Genomic DNA, 8,006 nt, shown 5'->3' on the forward strand with positions numbered 1-8,006 from the left:
GGGGAATTCATCCAATTGCTTCCAGCTCTAAAAAAAAGATCTATAATATTTTTCCCTACTTACCGCCGTATCTAAAAAATCTTGTTTTTTTGAACATAAAGAAATAAAGAAGCCATTGCAATTGCCGGAAATACTAGACCCACTAAAGGAACAAAAATGGAAGGAAAGTTTATCATAAATAAGGGTACCTCGATTTACTATTTGTACTATATCTATTTTTATTTTTGTCGATTTTTATTCTTATTTTTATTAAAAAAGACAGTCTATAATCACTAGAATTCCTATATCTTTATACTTAGTATATAGGAATTCTAGTGATTATAGCTAAGCCGATATATATCAGAATATACCCTTTTATGATTCTTAGTATTTTTTTATTATTCTTTTATTTTATTACTTTGATCCTGTATGTTTTGATTTTGTATTTCAATTCCATAATTTCTTTCCTTTTTAGTCAAAGAAAAGAAATTATGGAATTGCAATAACTCAGTTACAACTCCCTTTAAAAGATTACGCGGTACGATTGAATCAATTAAACCCTTATTGAATAAAGATTCAGCTACTTGTGAATCTTCGGGCACTGTCTTATTCAATGTTTGTTCAATTACTCTTTTACCAGCAAATGCAATATAAGCGTTTGGTTCGCCAATAATGATATCCCCCAACATGCCAAAACTAGCTGTCACCCCACCCGTAGTAGGAGATGTAAGTATCGATACATAGAATAATTTTTGAATTGTTTGATAATAATATAAAGCAGAAGAAATTTTAGCCATTTGCATCAAGCTCAAACTTCCTTCTTGCATACGCGCTCCTCCGGACGAACATACGAGAATAAGAGGTAAAAGTTGATTAGTAGCATATTCTACCAAACGGGTGATTTTCTCACCTACTACGGATCCCATGCTACCTCCCATAAACTTAAAATCCATAATACCAATTGCTACAGGAATACCATTTACTTGACCTGTCCCTGTTTGAACAGCCTCAGTTAATCCTGTTTTTCTTTGATAAGAATCAATACGATCTTTATAAGGTTCTTCTTCTGAATGAAATTCAATGAGATCCAGAGAAACCATGTCTTCATCCATAGGATTCCAAGTACCCGAATCAATCGAAAATTCGATTCTATCTGAACTGTCCATTTTCAAATGATATCCACAGTATTCACAAATATTCCTTTTTGATTTCCAAAATTTTTTATAATTTAATTCATAACAATTTTCGCATTCAATCCACAAATGCGTCAATTGTTCACTTTCATGGAGATTCATATAATTTTCTACTAGAGTGGAATCACTATCATTTGTATCATTCGTACTAGTTATTAAACTAAAACTAGAATTCTCACTTTCACTACAATTTCTGACCTTACCTAAAAAGTAACTATAAAAATAACTGTCATTATATTCGACTATATTACCAAAAATGCAACTATCAACACAGATTTGAGAATGAAAATAACTATCAATGCAACTATTAATATAATTGTTCCAACTAAAAGGAGTATCATACATGGAATGATCGTAATCACTCTTAATAACAGTATTCAGATAGCTAGAAAAAACCCTTAGAAAAGAATGATTGTTGTTAATCTCCAAAGTTTTATTTTCAATATCTAAATATATGGAATAACTGTTCTTCTTATTATCCCTAACTAAAAAAGTTTTATCAGATAGGAAATCCTGTATGTTATCGACACCTACTAAATAATCAAAAGAATTATAACTAGAATTATCACGATCATCCCACCTCTGAATTTTTTTATCTATATCAGTTAAAATTTTGGGTTCTTCGCTTAGACTGGTATTCTCAATAGGACCAAGACTCTCCATTGATTTACTTAATTCACACCTGTATTCGAACTTCCTATTAAGTAACTTAGAATTGAACCACCATTTTTCCATAGAGTTTTTTCCTGTATTTCCATAAAAAAAAATGTATAGTCATTGGATGAAAAATCAAATAATAGAAATATTCCATTTTGAATATTCTATCTCATTTATTTACTATCAAAAAAAAGTATATAAATCAAATAACTAGAATTAATAACTGAAAAAAATAAAGAGCGAGTCAATATTAAAAAGAAATAACAATAAAATAAGAAGAAATATGAAATAAAAAAATCACCTCATAGGGGGGAATCTATTTAAAAGTCCAATTACTATATTTAGTTACTCTTTTTTTTCCTATATTCTCTCTTTTATCTCTATACAATTTTTCATTTTTTTTGAAGATTTATGAAAATTTCATGAATTGTCTGACTATATAAAATTGCATTCTATGATTCTATATAAACAACAAGAAATAAAAAAATGAAGTATGAATATAACAAGAGAGCGGGGAGTTTTGTAAATCTATATACAAATAATCTACACCCCCTTTTTGATTTCATTAATTGAATTTCGTTTGTTGATTCGAGCTAAGTTCTATAAAAACACCTGCCTTTTTTGAAATATGCTGAACAGTTCCTGTAGGTTAAGCGCCCCTTGTCAAGGAAATGAAAGAATAACAGGAATATTGAAATAGGTTTAATTCTTTATAGGATCCACTTTCTGAAGATATCTTCCCTCTCTTTGGGGTCGAACATCCCTTAGCAACAATTCGATAAACAGCTCTTTGGGATAGATATAGATACCCCCCCTCCAAACGTACAGGAAATTTTTATCCCCGTACGGCTCGAGAATATCAAAAATTCTATGTATTTCGAAAATTATGATGTAAAATAGAGCAATAAAATCATCAAATCAATTAAACAATGACTGAAGTATTTTTCTTTCGTATTTTCTTTCTGAAAAAAAAAAACTCTTCCTATTTGTACCTCCATAACACTCAATTTGAAAAATTCTCAAAAAACTAAAAAGAAAACCAAGCAGCAGCTATTTCATTTATTGAGTGGTCTCTACTCCTCTTTCTTGCCCGTATTTCGTTTCTTTATCATTCATTTCTTTTTTCTAAAATTTTTGATAATAGAATTGATGATACAATTTGAAAATGGTATTTCCTTAATTCCCTGATTTTTTAGCTTTTCTTTGAATCTTTGGGTTTAGACATTACTCCGGGAATCTTCAATTTTTTAAAAAAATGGGAGCAACATACCTGTTTTTCTCTGAAAGAATCATAAAAAAAGTTAATTCCTGCGGATAAACTTTTTGATAAAAAAGCAATTTTACAAATTTCAACCATTTTTTTTGAACCTGGCTGAAATAAGATCCTTTCTATTTTTATAAAATAAACAGACTTATTAACTTTTTAGAATTTATTAAATTTTAGATACTTGCTCCCGAGAAATGAATAAATTCGAGTTCCATCATGTACTATTTACATCATTAATCCCTTTCCTGTCCCAAAAACAAAAAAAGGGGTCTAGTGGAACAGAACAAATGATGTCAAGTCAAGATCATGTTCGTTTGTAAAATACTAGAAAAAATGGCGGATATCAAAATCCACCCCTAATTTAATCATGTCTTTCAAGCCGCACGTTGCTTTTTACCACATCGTTTCAAACGAAGTTTTACTCTAACATTCCCTTAGCTTAGATCCAGTATGTAATTATCGAATCGTGAATAGTGATTGATTCATTCGCTACATAAGAATCTATCCTTTTTTTTACGTTTCGGTTTTTCTTATATATAATGAAAACCTTTTTAAAAGTAAAGACATAAATGAAAATGAACTTGATATTCTAGCAATATATTTTCTACTCTATTCTATTTTTATAATTTGTAAAGTAGAAAAATGATAATTTTTTTTTTCAAAAAAAGGAGGGTCCCTTTTAATTATGCGATACAATCTGTATTCAAATATGATATACATCCTAAATAGATATGCTCTGGGACGGAAGGATTCGAACCTCCGAATAGCGGGACCAAAACCCGTTGCCTTACCGCTTGGCCACGCCCCATTTTCCATTTTACATTAATAAAGACTATTATTGATATTGGTTGTTCGTCAATTCCAGTTCAAAAATTTCTATAAAAAAAAAATTTTGCGACTAGTATTTTATATGCGTATCTACATATCTATCTATATCTATAAATGGATATAGATAGATAGGATAAAACTAAATTGATTGATCATTACATACAATTCAATTAAGATATTATATAGAAGGAAGTATGATTTCTTCAATTTTTTTGATTTCAGAATAAAAAATATTTTGAAACTGGAAAAGTTCAAATAAAAGAAGGATTCTCGAGATTCTTATCTTATTTGATTCATTTTTTTACTTTTATTCATAACTCTTTATTTTCCTTTTTATTGTATTATGTATATAATGCAATAAAATTGAAAATTAGAATGAAAAAAAAAAAACAAAAATAACTTTTATTTTTTTTAAAGAACAAAATGTTTGTTATGCTTAATATCTTTAGTTGGATCTGTATTTGTATTCACTCCGTCCTTTATTCCAGTAGTTTTTTTTTGGAGAAATTGCCCGAAGCCTACGCTTTCTTGAATCCAATTGTGGATATTATGCCAGTAATACCCGTACTATTTTTTCTTTTAGCTTTTGTTTGGCAAGCTGCTGTAAGTTTTCGATGATATTTTTAATTTGAATAATGTCGTAAAAAAATTCAGAATTTTTCAGAAAACTAAAACTCGAACATTTTAACAATTTATAAGATCAGATAAGTCTTACAGTGTGACTTCTGGATTCCAATATTGAAATTTTTCAATATATAGGAAAAAAAGGGACCTTCTCATCATTTACGTTTTTTGAATTGAAAAAACCTAATCCGATTATTCGATTGGAACCCCTCACCAATCGAATACCTAGATTACAGAAAAAAAGGATTTTTGGTCAAAAGAATTATTGATAATTTGTAATAAAATAATCTACTCTTACTATCAATTCATTTTCGAAACTCATATATATATATCTCCTCATATCCTAAAAAAACTTCATTTTTTAGAAACTTAGTATCTTAGTATTAAAAGAAACAAAATATGTTGTAATATAAGAGAATCTATTCTCTTTCTTTGTCGTTTTTTAATTATCTTGGAGATTTCATAATGCTTACTCTAAAACTTTTTGTTTATACGGTAGTGATCTTTTTCGTTTCTCTTTTCATCTTCGGATTCCTATCTAACGATCCAGGACGTAATCCAGGACGTGAAGAATAGAATAAGAAAAAAGTGGATTCTGTGTTTTCTTGCTTGTGCGGAATTTTGAAATATTTTTAGGATTTTCTCTATTTTAACATCTTTAACTAGTAAATAAAAAAAACAAGTTCAAAAAAAAATACCAAATTATCAACGGAAAGAGAGGGATTCGAACCCTCGGTACAAGAATTTGTACAACGGATTAGCAATCCGACGCTATAGTCCACTCAGCCATCTCTCCCCAATTGAAAAAAAAAAGAATTACTTTGTTTATGTTATATCACATAAACAAGAAGAACAAAAAGGGAGCTTAAAAAAAAAAGAGACTTGCTTTTTTTTTATTCTTTTTTATCTTATCTATCTTTTTTTTATTATTCTATATATTTTAGTTTTCTTTTTTTCTTTTTATACAGCCAATGAGCCCGGCCAGTACCTAGTCGGGCTCTTTTTCTTTTATTCCCATGAATATTGAAGAAAAATTCTTTATTTGAATATATTTTATTCGAAAAAAAAATATTTGTAAAAATATTTGTAATTAAAAAAAAAATAAGAGATACGGATAGATTCCTATGAGATAAAACCAAAATAAGATAATATAAAAATGTTCTCTTTTCTTACTCCCTCTCTTTTTTCTGGTAACGTAAATTGTATATATATATAACCTTCAGCAAAATAAAAAAATGAAAATTATCCCGTTTTTCAAATTTCATTAGAAGATTCTCTAATGAAACATGTCAATACTCGACTTATTAGAATATTATGCCTCCCATTTCTTTATTTTGTCTGATTGCTTTGTTCAACAAAAGATACAATAATGATATTGTAGCGGGTATAGTTTAGTGGTAAAAGTGCGATTCGTTTCAAGGACCCCCCAAAAGTTAAGGGATCCCCCATTTGATTCATATGCCGATCAAAAACTTTATTTTTTACTTAAAGGGACTCCTTTATACCCCTCGATGAATTATTTGCGGTATAATATACATTATTGTAATTTGTATACAAGAAGAATCAAATCGAATTTGACAAATTGAGTTTTAAAATTATGAAACATAAGTTTTTGGAATTGGATCTATAATCCGAATTTTTTGAGTATTACTAAAGGATCTATGGAGAGAAATATACAAAGTTTCTTTCTAATCGTAACTAAATCTTCCATTTTTTTGCATAGTAAAAATTGAAGCAAAATAGCTATTAAACGATTCTTTTAGTTTACTAGAGACATCGACATTTTTTTAGCTCGACGGAAATTTTCTTCTTTTCCTAAAGATTTTCTGAAATAGAAATAGAGAACGAAGTAACTAGAAAAAAAACATAGATTGTTAGAATATTGCTCTTCTAGAGGGATCATCTAAAAAGCAAGATATTTGAAACCTATTCATACAAAAAGGCTGACATAGATGTTATGGGTCAATTTTTTTTATTGTCCATCTCTTCATTCCGTAAAGGAGCCGAATGAAACAAAAGTTTCACGTTCAGTTTTGAATTAGAGACGTTAAATCAAAATGATGAATCAACGTCGACTATAACCCTTAGCCTTCCAAGCTAACGATGCGGGTTCGATTCCCGCTACCCGCTTCTATTTTATTCTATTTAAATCTATCTTTTTTCTTCGAGAATGAATCTAGAATTCTTAAAGAATTTGTCAATTCTTCATTTTCATTTCTTAATTTAGTTTTAGTTATATATATTCAATTATATTCAATTGATTTTTCTTTTTTATTTTTTTTTTCTTTTATTCTAAATATTTGATTTATTTTATTTTTATAATTTCTAGAATTCTTTATATTTGTTTGATTCTTTAATCTTTTTAATAAGGTTTAGTTAAAAAGGTTAAAGAATCAAATATAAAATAGAAGCGTCCATTGTCTAATGGATAGGACAGAGGTCTTCTAAACCTTAGGTATAGGTTCAAATCCTATTGGACGCAAGTTGTTTGCATATCTAATTTCAACCTTGTCCTTCTATTTTTTTTGATTTATTACATTTTGATTCGAATTCATTATATATAATATTCAAATGAAATAAAAACATATTAAAAGATACTAATTATAAAAATTGGAAAATTGAATTACAAAATTATTTAATGATTCATCAATTTTTTTCTACTTGTTCCTGGAATAAAAAGAGTTCCATCTGTTCTTTAATAGCGTCCTTTAAAAGGGCTTCTGCTTCCCCAGTGAATGTCTTGGTAGAAGATATGATTTCTTTGAATTGAGGTTTATTCGTCTTTAAGTAAGCACGTAACTCAACAAGAAATTTCCTTACCTGTCCAATTTCTAATGAATCAAGATAACCATTCGTTCCGGTATAAATAGTTACTATCTGTTCTTCCACAGTAAGAGGAGCTGATTGGGATTGTTTAAGCAACTCGCGCAATCGTTGACCTCTTGCTAATTGATTTTGAGTAGCTTTATCTAGATCAGAAGCGAATTGTGCAAAAGCTTCTAATTCTGCGAATTGTGCTAATTCCAATTTTAATTTACCAGCTACTTGTTTCATGGCTTTGATTTGAGCCGCCGATCCAACTCTGGAAACTGAAATACCAACATTAATAGCGGGTCTTATTCCAGCATTGAATAGATCGGCCGATAAGAATATTTGGCCATCTGTAATGGAAATTACATTCGTAGGAATATAAGCTGAAACATCTCCCGATTGAGTTTCAACTATTGGTAAAGCAGTCATACTTCCTTCGCCTAACTGAGAACTTAATTTAGCGGCTCTTTCCAAAAGACGCGAATGTAAATAAAAAACATCCCCTGGATAAGCTTCGCGACCTGGTGGTCTTCGTAATAGAAGAGACATTTGCCGATAAGCCTGTGCTTGTTTGGAGAGATCGTCATAAATGATTAAAGTGTGACGTTCACGGTACATAAAATATTCAGCCAGAGCTGCTCCTGTAT

General features: G+C 29.4%; 1 non-coding gene across 1 annotated transcript; it reads left to right on the forward strand.

The window, feature by feature from the left end:
- Positions 1 to 6,958: 6,958 nt before the first annotated feature.
- TRNAR-UCU (transfer RNA arginine (anticodon UCU)) lies at positions 6,959 to 7,030 on the forward strand. Its single transcript has one exon. It is a non-coding gene; the product is annotated as a tRNA-Arg (tRNA).
- The last annotated feature ends 976 nt before the right edge of the window (positions 7,031 to 8,006 follow it).

The sequence above is a fragment of the Vigna unguiculata genome, unplaced genomic scaffold, assembly GCF_037176805.1.
Source record: "Vigna unguiculata cultivar grain cowpea cultivar isolate G323 ecotype 2 unplaced genomic scaffold, ASM3717680v1 ptg000356l, whole genome shotgun sequence".
Taxonomy (NCBI): domain Eukaryota; kingdom Viridiplantae; phylum Streptophyta; class Magnoliopsida; order Fabales; family Fabaceae; genus Vigna; species Vigna unguiculata.